Source organism: Pteropus vampyrus, unplaced genomic scaffold (assembly GCF_000151845.1).
Source record: "Pteropus vampyrus isolate Shadow unplaced genomic scaffold, Pvam_2.0 Scaffold197, whole genome shotgun sequence".
NCBI lineage: Eukaryota > Metazoa > Chordata > Mammalia > Chiroptera > Pteropodidae > Pteropus > Pteropus vampyrus.
Window position 1 is genome coordinate 1,345,678 of NW_011888978.1, and position 10,808 is coordinate 1,356,485.

The following is a 10,808-nucleotide window of genomic DNA, read 5'->3' on the forward strand; positions in this document are numbered from 1 at the left end:
CTTTTGGATGTTCTGCATAAACAATCATCTGTAAACAATGGCTATTTTAATTTTTGTCTTTTCTATTTGTAATACCTTTAAATTTTTTTCATACATTATAATACTATATAGCACAGGCCAGTACAATGTTGAATACAAACAGTAGCATTCAGTTTTTCACCATTTAGTATGTTAGCTTTAATTTGTTTGTGGATATCTGTTATCAATAAAGGGACTATTTTTTTGTATTCCTAGTGTGCTGTGATTTGTTATCATAAATGGGAGTAGTATTTTGTCATTCATTTTCTTCACTGACTGAAAGATATTATTGTTTTTCTCTTCATGCTTTTAATGGAATTACATTGAATTTTTAACCAATGTTGTGTTCCTGAAATGAATCCTACTTCATTATGATGTATCATCATATATGTGTGTATAAGATCAGATTTCTTTCTTAATGAATAGAAGCCTGATGAAGTGCCCAAGGTTGTGTTCTAAGACCTGAGAGAATTGTTTATCATCCAAATCTGAAGAATGGATGGAATCATGATACCTAGAGAGGAAGAAGAAGGCAAGGACCACAGGAGCAAAAGGCTCAGAGGGAGAGCGAATACAGCATCTGTAGGGACCAGTAGGAAAACTAACTTTGCTGATGTAGAGGGCTCCTGAAAGGGCAAAATAAAAAATAATAGTGGAAATGTTAGCTAGAACTAGGTTATTAGTCCTTGAATGCTGTCTGAGACTACAGAACATTCATCTGAATATTGTCCATCTGTGTCTGAACAACCATCTGTTGGAATATCTATTTGTTGAGATATCTGGTCTGAACATAGGTCTTGCTTGAGTGCTTATGTATCCAGATATCTATGTGTCAAAGTATCCACATATCAGGGTGCCTATCTGCACCCTGATATGTGGATATTTTGTCCATCTGTCTGAATATCTGTTGATCTAAACACACATCCTTCTTTCCGACTGTCTGGCTGAATGTCTGTGTGTTGGAACACCCATGTGTTGGAATGCCCAACTTCTGAAATGTCTCTGTCTGTCTGTAACTCCATCCATTTGTCTGAATACCTGTCTGTCCGAATATCTATCTTAACATCAATGTACCTGATGGTTTGAGAGTCTTACATCCATCTGTCTGAAGGTCTGTCCAAATGTCTATGTTAACCTGTCTATCTGTTTGAATATTAGTCTGTCTGACCATCTGTTCATATGTCTAAACATCCATCTGTTGAATCATCCACCTGTGCTAACACCCGTCTGTGGGAATGTCCACTTGGCTTTATACTCATATGTTGGAAGGCGTATCAGTCCAAATGCCCATCTGTTTGAATGTCTGTCCATCTGTCCACAGGTCTGTTTGTTTGAAAGTTCATCTTTGTCTTTCCAAATGTCCATATGTCCATCTGTTTGTGTGTCCAAATGACAATCCTCCTGAACATGTCTGTCTTTATGTTTGTTCTGCTGTGAACTATGTGTCATAACATACATTTGTTAGAATGCTCATTTTTTGGAGTGTTCATCTGTCCAGATGTCCATCACACTAATGTCTCTATCCCGACATCCATCTTTCTGGACACCTGTCTTTCAGACCATCCATCTGTTGGAACATGTCTGTCTGAACACCTGTTTATCTGTCAATGTCCAACTTTGTGAATGTCTATTCATCTGCCTGAATGCCTGTCTGAACATATGTCTGTCTGAATGGTTCCCATTTGAAAAGTCCATCTGTATAAACATCTGCCCATCTGTCTGAATACCCATGGATCTAAGAGTTCATGTGTTAGAAAGTGTCTGGCACACTCCTGTCTATCAGAACATGTCTGTCTGAATGTCTTCTGAATGTCTAACCATCTGCTTAAAGGTCTGTTTATGTGAATGTCTGAACAACCATCTCCATGAACTTCTGTCCATCTGTCCAGACATCCATCTGAACATGTCTGTCTGTATTAACATCTGTCCATTTGTCTGCACATCTGTCTGTCAGAACAACTATTTGCCTGACCATATGTCCATCTGTCTAATCAAGAATTCCTTACCACAAATTATGCAAAAAAGCAACAGCCCAAATTACAACTCTATTGCTAGCAGTCTCTTTTTGGGTTGGTAAACGTGCAGTGTGTTCATTTTCATGATAAATATATGAACTTGGTTTAAAATATCAGGAAATAATGAAAGGTGAACATGACATGGGTTGCTACAAGAATTCCTGCAGCGTGATGTGTTCCCATCTACTCAAAAGTAGTCAGGTAAGAATCATCAAAATTATGTTGCCGAAGAACGAAGCTGGAAGACTTATACTACCAGATACTATTACACACATACAGTCACCTGAGTTATAACAATGGCTACACTGATGTGGTGTTATTTACTTTTTTTTTCAATAAACAACGTTGGGTAACTTGGATTTGGGGGGAAGTTAATCTTGTTTCTGCCTCACACTATATACACAAAAACCAGCTCTGATGTATTGTAGATGTAAATGTGTATGATGAAACAAAGTTTGGCATGGAATACCTTCATGATCACGTGCAAAGATGTCTTAAACAGGACATACAATGTGCAACATAAAAGGTTAAATTGGTACCTGTATTACGTTAAAGTTTAAAACTTCCATGCATCAAAAGACATCATTAATGGAGTAAAAGGGCAAGCTACAAAATGGAAATGTTTGCAGTACATATATTCAACCAAGGACTTATATTCACCATATCATATATAGCTCTCCAACTAATCAGTAAAAAAAAGTCTCATTAGGCTCAATTAGAAAAAGGCTAAAAGACTTGGACACTTTACAGAAGAGGATATTCAAATAGCCATTAAGTTTTTAAATGGGCTTAACTTTATCAGGGAAATGCAAATTAAAATCGCATTTTGTGGGGGTGGGGCAGCTGGCGGCGGCAGAGCTGGGGGCGGGGGAGGTGGGAGGGAGAACCCGCGGCACCTGCGGAAGGAGAGAGCGGGTCGCGCTGGTGGTTCCAACAGGGCCGCAGGGCCACCGCCACGGTAGCGGGGCCGGGCAGGCAGAGCCCCTCGCCGGGCTCCCATCTCGAATGCGGAGCTCACCGTGCTTGTGGACCCCTCCACTCCCGCCTGCTCGGAGCCCGGCCACCAGGGCACAGGTTACAGGGACCCGGTCGCCTACAGCTACCTGGACTTGGTCAGCTCCAGCCACGTATCCAGGCGGGCCCTCCGCTGGAGAAACGCTCTGCTTGGACAGAGCAAAGCTGAAGGCTTCCAGCCGCACCTCTGCCTTCCTCTCAGGTTTCGCGTGGTGGCCGTGGAGGAGGCGCAGCTGGAGACGCAGTACCCACCGCCGGTGCTCGTCGCCTTCAGCGCCTGCACCACGGTACAGGCGGCCGGGCACCTCTTCACCTAGCTCATCCGCGCGTGCTTCCTGCCCAACATGGGAGTCCGCGAGCAACACCAGCCACCGCCACCGCACCCAGAGCCACCGCAGGAGCGCACGCACCCTGCGCAGAGCGGGCCTGGGCCTTCTCTACCGCTCTCCGCATCCTACTCTTTTGGCCGAGGTCTTGCTGCTCTGCCGCGGGATCGAGTTCTGCATGTGGACGCGCGCCACCAGTCGGGCCCTGCACCCAGCCTCCGCGGCCCCATCGGCTGGCAGGCCACTGTCGTGTCCACCATCGTACTGGGGCTCGTCTTTGTGGTCTTCACCATCCGCTTCTACCGCGGGCTGGTGCGCCACCAAACTGAGCACAGAACCGCGACATCCAGTAGCTGCATAAGCTCCAGCTGCAGCTGGAGGAGCACGAGCGCCGCCTGCAGGTCGTGTGAAGGCGGCTCCCAGGGGGCTGGGAGCAGAACAGAAATAGCGCGCGTCTGCGGCAAGTTCAAAGCTGCAAGTTGCTCACGAGACTGCCTAGACACTGCCAGATAATTCAAGATCAACGGATCATTCCTGTTTTACTGCTGTGAAACCTGGATCATTTCCCCTCAGAAGATGGAAATCTTTAGATCAGCAGAGTTAAACGACTCTGTTGCTAAGAGCTTCGGGCAAAGAAAGGCCGAGTCCTTGGCCCTGGGGACTTCCTGGGACAGGAGACAGGGCTCGAGCCCTGTGGTCCTCTCAGAGATGTGGAACCAGCGGCCAGTGGCCAGCGGTGCAGGGAGCCTGCGGATGCAGGAGAGTCAGGATAGGGCGCGGAGTTCAGAGGAGCGCTGGAGACACCTGAGGTGGCACACCTGATGGTACCAGCCTGTTGTAATTAGACGGAGACCATGCCGCTTAGATGGGGCACAGGATTACACCTGGGTCTGGTGCTTCCCTACCCTGCCCTGCAGTGAGAGGGGCTGCCTGGCTTGTGGGGAAGGCGGAAGCCTGAGGTACATGTCCGCCCAGCAGGTGTGGCTGGTACCCCAGGAGGCCGTAGATTTGTCTGGGCCTGGGGGAGGCTCCCAAGGGTGGAGGCCTGCCTGGCAGGTCCGGGAGGCATGTGTGTGGGCATCCCGTGTCAGATGCTGTGAACTGAGGGGCGCTCTGAAGCTCACGGGCTCAAATTTTTTCTTCCCAGACAATCTGGGGCCCTGGACACACTGACCTGGTGAGGCCACCAGGTTGGGAAGGGCCCACAGTCCAGAGGCCTCCATCTCTTGCCCCAGAATGCCCTCTAAGCCTGAGTCGGCTGCCCTTCCGGGCTGTAGCGACAGAAGGCCAGGGGCACTTGCTTGTGTGGCAGAGCCCGCCCATCTACCTGCTGCAGGAGGGCCAGCCTCGCGGACTTCCTGTCTAGACAAGGTCGTGGACCTGGCCTGGTGCGTAGGTGGTGGCACCAAGGGCAAGCTCAAGCCAAATGTAGGTCCTGCTTATGATGTGGAACAACTACAGGAAGGTGGGCCCTCACAGAGTGCTCCCCTCATGAGCAGAGCCTTCCTGGTGCTCATGAAACGTACATCTGCCATGCTTGTGGCCCTTGTGAAGTGGAATACAGTCACCATTTAGTGCCTGATCAGAAGTTTCAAAACTCAAGTGTTTCTATTTTAGAAACTGCAGAGACAGAATGTATTTTAGTCTCCCAGGAAGGTGTATAGAGAACAAAGCCACATAAACCTGAGTGGATGGAGGCTTGTCTGCAGTACCTACCTGTCTTGTGCTGGTTAATTCATGATGCAGGATGCTGTGTGGGTCATGTGTGGTATATGCAGATTTTTAAAACAATTACCCTGGATTGAACCGAATAAAAAAGCCATGAATCGCTTTTAAAAAATCACAGTGCCATAGGATATGTGAAACTATCATCTGACTATATACATCGAAACATATCAGATTGCTAAACTGAAATTCTGAGACTGTTGGTCAAAAGGTACAAAGTTTCAGTTCTGCAAGATGAATGAGCTCTGGGGGGTCTAATGAACAGCAAGGTGACTACAGTTAGCAATACTGTCTTGTATGCTTGCAATACAATAAGACAGCACATCTTAATTGTTCTCATTAAAAAATGGTAAGTGTAGCAAACAACCTATCAGAATAGTTAAGATTAATAAGCACATGTTTTTAAGTATTGGTGAGCATTTTGACTAACAAGAACGCTCATACACTGGTGGTGGAAGTATCAATTGCTACATCCACTTTGGGAACTATATGGCAGTATCTACTAAAAACCTGAATATGTGCGTAGCTGGGACCCAGCCATTACACTCCTGAATATACATCTAATAGAAACATTCTTATATATTCACCTAAAAACATAAGCAATAATGCTCCCAATATTTCTATTTATAATGGCTCCAAATCCAAAACTCCCCAATAGACATCAAATGGTACAGTATTAGTGAAATGTCTGCATTAAGATACAATCGGAATAATTATTGCTACATAGAAACACATGAATGAATTTCTCAGAAGGAATGGTGAATGAAAGAAGTCAGACATAAACAGTATATACAAGGTAATTTCAGTTATGTGGTGTTTACAAAGAAGCAAAATTAATCTTTGGTATCAGAAGCCAGGATGATGGTTACTGCTACAAAAAAATTATTCAGACACTTCTTAAAATAGCAAGAGAAACTTTATTTCAGACTACTGCAATAGGAGTATTACAATAGTGGAAAGAGATTTAAATATGCCAAACACAGCTGGAGATTTATAGCTAAGGAGAGGGTGTCAATGGGTGAGAAATTACTAAAAGGTGACATTGGGGTAGGGTGGTTTTTGATAAACCGACCTATTGAGATTCTTGCTAAAGGCTGGGAAGATGTGTACATCAAAAGCAATAAGGAACTTGAGCAGACATCAAAGTTGATCAGATATCAAGGGTGAGGGATGACAGCAGGATTCTTTGCTAAGATTGGGCTGGACAAGTCAAATAAAGGACAGCGGTCAAGGCTGAAACCTTGATAACAAGAGGGCTCAGAGGAACTTGACTGAAGTTTGATTGAAAGTCTTTGTCTTTATTCTTTTACAATATATAGTATTCAAAACAGCCTAGTGTTGGCATAAACACAGAAACATAGATCAACGGAATGGAATAGAGAGCCCAGAAATAAACCTATACTTATATGGTCAATTAATTTGTGACAAAGGATCAAGAATATACAATGGGGAAAACGTGGTCTCTTCAATAAATGGTGTTGGATTTCTTCAGGTACATACTGAAAAGATATATGAACCCCTATGTTCACTGCAGCATTATTTACAATAGCCAACATATGAAAGAAATCTAAGTGCCTATCAATAGATGATTTGATAAAGAAGATGTGGTACATATCTACAATGGAATATTACTCGGCCATAAAAAAATGAAATCTTAACCATTTTGCTTTTAAACCCTTCCCAAATTGTTTTGGCTATTTAGCAAGAAGCTGCAAATTTTGCAGGCACCTGAGATACCTCTTGTGAGCAAATGGCCTAGTTACTCCACTGCTAATGCCCAACTACAGAAGTCTCACTGAGGGACTAGATGGACCTGGAGCAGGAAGCCAAACCACTTTAGCACTGACATGGACAAACTAACCTGATAGATCATCAATGCTGTCTGTTGACAGGTTTTGATCAGAAGGGTGATAATGTCAACCCCAAGAAAGAATATACCTGCTAAGAAAGACTACTTGTGCTTAGTGAGGCCCCAATTCATAACCAGAATCTAGAAGCCATTGTTTATAAGGCTTCTCACATGCACTTTTCATATTTCTACTAATAAAACTTAGAATTTCCCTGTCCAATTGGAGTTTCACAGCTATACTCTTATTTGCATCTTTACCACCAATCAGAACAGCTCCACAACCAATGAGAATGTGTGGCCATGGCCAGTCAGGACAGTGCAGTTTGGACCAATCAAATTGTATGGATTTGGAGTCCTCATTTGCATAGAAGTGGAATAATCAGGGACCAGTTGCTGGAACTTCTCTTTGTCTTAGTGGAGTGAACTTTTGGCTGCATTTCCCAGGCTTGAGCGCAGTACTTGGGCTGCTTCACTTGAGCTGTTTCACTTAAATAAAGTCTCTCCCTTCAGATTGGGGACTCCTAGTGGTATTGAATTGGTGGAAGTGACGTTTTGTTGACATTTTAAAGCTTCAACCTCCTGCCATGTGGCTGGCCTCTGTCTTACTTCCTTCTTCCCTCTCTTTTCTCCAGAGACTAGCTATCTATCTACATTTGTACTATCCTGGGGGAAAAGAAATTGCCTATAATGTTGATTGCAAAAGGAGGTCTAAAGATATGTTTCAAACAGTTTTCACTTGTCTTCTTTATCCTTTTTGTTTTAGTCCCACTCACCACCTCAGTCCCTATTCCAGAAGTATCTGGTATTATCACTGTTGTACTTATGAGATTTCTGGAATATAAGATCACATTGGCTCTCAGCTTTCCTTACATGTATCTGGGAATTTGGCATTTTTAAAGTTTGCGGAGAAAATAACATCCATCTACTTTCCAGGTCCAAAATGTTGTTGCTGGTGTGTCCTTACCTGTTTTTTCCTGACCTTGTGAGTCAACTTTTCAAATAATTCCTTACATTTGGTTCTACTGGGTTTTGGAAGGGAACAAAATTTAATATGTTATTAAAGGAAAAAATATCCTACCTGTTAAGGAAAAAGTTCATGACACTTGTTACAAAACTGTAGGTAGATGATGGAAGATGAGGAACCAGATAGCGAGGGTGATCAGACATGGAGGATGTGGGATTCTGGCTAAAACAGCTTAGCAGAATTCTTGCTAAAATTGTACAATGTAGAAATAAACCCAGGAATCTGAAAGTCAAGGCCTAGCTGAATAAGAGCTCGGAGTAACCTGATTAGAGTTTGGTGAAGGAGAGAATCTGTCAGTGTGAACAGACCAATCTCTAAATATTCCCTTTATCTACAATTTTTTTAAGTTTCTGGTCTTTTAAAAAATGTTTAATTGCATCATTGCTAAAGAGTGTGATCTTTATGATACCAATTCTTTGAAATGTATTGAGACCGCTTTATAGCCTAGCATGAGGTAATTTTTTAATTACCTTCTATATCTCTAGTAATATTTTTTGCCATAACTATTTAAAAATCTAAATGTAGCTATAGTAATTTCTACGGTTAATATTTTCCAGGTTTATCTTTTTCCAATTATTTACTTTCAAGATTTGTGTTTCCTTATGTTTTAGCATATAGCTAAATTTTTAAAAACCTAGTCTGAGAGTATTTTTGTTTTATGTAGAAAGTTCAATCCATGTTTATATGTAGTAATTCCTGACAGACTGATTAATTGCTGCCATTTTCTTATGTACTTGCTGTTTATCTGAATTTTTCTGTTTCTGGGTTGTTGGTTTTTTTGTCTGTTTATTAATTTGTTTCCTTCTCCCTCTCCCCTGCACCACATTCTGCCTAGTTGTTTGGACATTGCACATCCTATGTTGTGAGTTTTATTAGGAATGTTTCCAACCCCAGAACAGGTATGATGATTATGTTCATGTTGTTTCTAATGTAAGAATGCCCTTGTAATCTTGGAGAAATTGGTTCAAGTTATCTGTCTTAGTGCAGTGATAGATATTTTTAACTTTGTTTGGTGTTATCTGGATTACCTTAACTCGAGTAAATGAATTATGAAGATTTTCATACTTTTCAATAGTTTGAAATAGTTCAGACATCTCTCAGAGAGAAACGGAGCTGGGCGTTAAAGGCAGTAAAAACATCTTTTATTCATTATTACTGCCATAGCGGAGAAAGGCTTAAGTAGAACTGTACTCAACTCCCAATACAGAAGATGGCTGGGGTTTTACAGCAAAAAAGCAGATTCAGAGGTTCAGTGGATGGAAAATTACCAAAAACAGAGAGCAAGTTTGGGAGATTCTTGCTAAACTTAATGTAGGGAGGAGATAAGAGAAGTAAATGTTAAATCAAGCTACATTCAGAGACTGTAATATGCTGATCATCCCTTCAGCCAGGCCACAAGGACACCTGCAGGTGAAGGAGAAACAGGAAAAACAGCCTTTAAGTGGCTGCCCTACACAAAATAAAATTGCTCATTTCCTATTGCTAAAACCATGGGGAACCTAAGGATAAAAGGCTTGAAACTGCTAGCAGGCCTTTCATGCTACATAATTTTACCTTTTTCACATTACATACTTTTCCCCTTCCCCTTCCTCACTGTATGTTCATATCAAAAGAAATGGGTAAACAAAGTCTTTAAACTATAACTCACAGGAACTAAAGAATGACATATAAACTGGATTCCCCAAACACTGGGGGACACTCTCAGTGCCTTTACTCTCACGGTCCTGTTTCTCGCTATTTTCTCTGTCCCTCTGAGTCTCTCTTAGGCTCTCTCACTCCCTACCTCTGAGAAGAGACCACACTCTGTGGAGTGTTACCTCTTCTCCATTAAACTTTCCTTTTGACTCTAACTTTGGTGTGCGTGTTGAGTTTTTTTTCTACACTCTCCACCAAATAACCTTCTTCTTTCAGTGCAGGGCTTTGTTTCCCCCAACTCCAGGGAATTTGCCCTGTCCTGCATCAAAGCAGCCTAAGAGGATTCTTGCTAAAGGATTTAAACATCAAGAGTAGGGGGTTAGGAATTTGATCAGCTATTAAGAATGGAGTTGCTACCTAAACTGATTTAGCAGGATCCTTGCTAAAACTGGGCTCCACAGGCCAACGATGGGGCTCAGGAACCATGCCTAGAAGAAAAGAGGGCTCAGAGGAACCTCTCTGAAGTTTGGTCATGGGTGGATTATTTGTCATAGGAATAGAAAGCGGCAGAGGAAACTAGCAGTTATTTTTAGAAAACCGAATATTACAATCTAAGCTACCATGTCGGTCCGCCCCAAATGTCATGTACTTCTCCAAGTTCTAGCAGCAGATCCAGCTGAAACGAACAACTCTGGCCATATATTTAATTGGAGATTTTGTTCTCATACTATGCAGTGATAATTTTGAAGCCCATAGAGCAGCACCTGACGCCGAGCTAGGGCTGGGGGTACCGTAACCACCACTCACGGAGTGCCTGCTGTGTATCCAGTATGTTACCACCTCGTCTAATACTAGAATGACAACTTTGCAAGGGATTCTTCTGGGTTCCCTTTACTTCAGAGGAGGAAAGTGAGACTTAGCCAAGGCTGCCTGCCCCGTTTCCCCTCCCCACGGGGCACTGACAGGATCTAAGGAGGGGCTTCTTTAGGACAGCCGGGGTAAGGTATCCGCGCCGACCGCAGCGGCTTTGGCAAGCTGCAACCCAACCTAGGAGAGCGGTTGTGGGAGCCACCTCTGACCGACGGCTGGAACCGCGTCTCCCAGTAGTCGGCCTGCGCCTGCGCACCCCAACGTCCACGCCGCGTCCCCGCGGCCTTGTGGGAAATGTAGTCTGGCTTCTCCAGGAGGCAGCGGGCGGGGCT

General features: G+C 43.4%; 1 pseudogene; it reads left to right on the forward strand.

The window, feature by feature from the left end:
- The first annotated feature begins 2,174 nt into the window (after nt 1-2,174).
- On the forward strand, nt 2,175-3,783 carry LOC105300005 (annotated as a pseudogene).
- The last annotated feature ends 7,025 nt before the right edge of the window (nt 3,784-10,808 follow it).